We start from the raw sequence: 974 nt of genomic DNA, 5'->3' as shown, positions 1-974 counted from the left end.
TGCCCCTTTCCTGCCATTCGAGTAGAAGTCCAGGCCCCTGGGCTTGGTGCAAGGTGGTGCTGGCAGAGATCCAGAAGCTGGGTCATAGGCAAAGGCGCTTGGCCATCCACCAGACCCCTGGGACCCCAGACTCTGGAAGAGGCAGGAAGGCCCCCCCCACAAGGCCCCGGAAGGAGCCTCACCCTGCCCACATCTTGCCTGTGACTCACGGCCTGCAGAGCTCTGAGAACCAGTTCTACCTTGGTTAAGACACCCCTGTGCTGTGGCTTGTCAGGACAGCCACGGGGCCTGCCACGCCGTCTGACTTTCTCTCCTCGGTGGAGGGGCTCACGGAACCCCGGCGCCCGTGCCTTGGCATCTGTGAGGACTGAGTAATGTCACACCCACCAATCATTGGCATGGGGCCGACACAGGAAACCTTGTGCCAACAGGACGCTGCTAGCAATGGCACCCAGCTCAGGGAGCCCAGGGTGTCCTGCTCTGCCCTCACCTTTAACCCTTGACCTTCGCCCCAGAAGACGGAGCCACTGATGTGCAAGTGGAGGCCTGACCCAGTGGGGGGTCTCACCAGAGGATGGTGGGATTTAACCTGTGGTCTGCCCGGGGCAGAGGCTGGAGGCCAGGCCCTGGAGACTGTCCTGGCTCCGTTGTCTGGCCAGACATTGCTTTCCCAGGCAGGGTGAGGGTCCCGGCTCCCAGAGGAGCCACCCCAGGCCCGGACAGACCCAGAGAGACCTCGGGGAGGCCTCAGAGAGGCCAGGCCACAGCCCCAGCTGCTCCGGGGGCCCCAGGGAGGGAGGCACCACACCAGTGGTGGTGTCTGTACTGTGGGTGGCGATGACCCAAGCAGGGTCTCCTCTGGGACCCTCCAGCCAAGAGTCCCAAGACCCCCCCACACCCCGGTCACTTCCCGCGCCATATCCCGACCAGAGCGCATGTGCACTGAGAGGCTCCAGCCCCCAGCCCGTAAGGCC

The sequence above is a fragment of the Megascapheus bottae genome, chromosome 13, assembly GCF_031878675.1.
Source record: "Megascapheus bottae isolate mThoBot1 chromosome 13, mThoBot2.hap1, whole genome shotgun sequence".
NCBI classification, from domain to species: domain Eukaryota; kingdom Metazoa; phylum Chordata; class Mammalia; order Rodentia; family Geomyidae; genus Megascapheus; species Megascapheus bottae.
Note: the sequence above shows the minus strand (reverse complement) of the source record.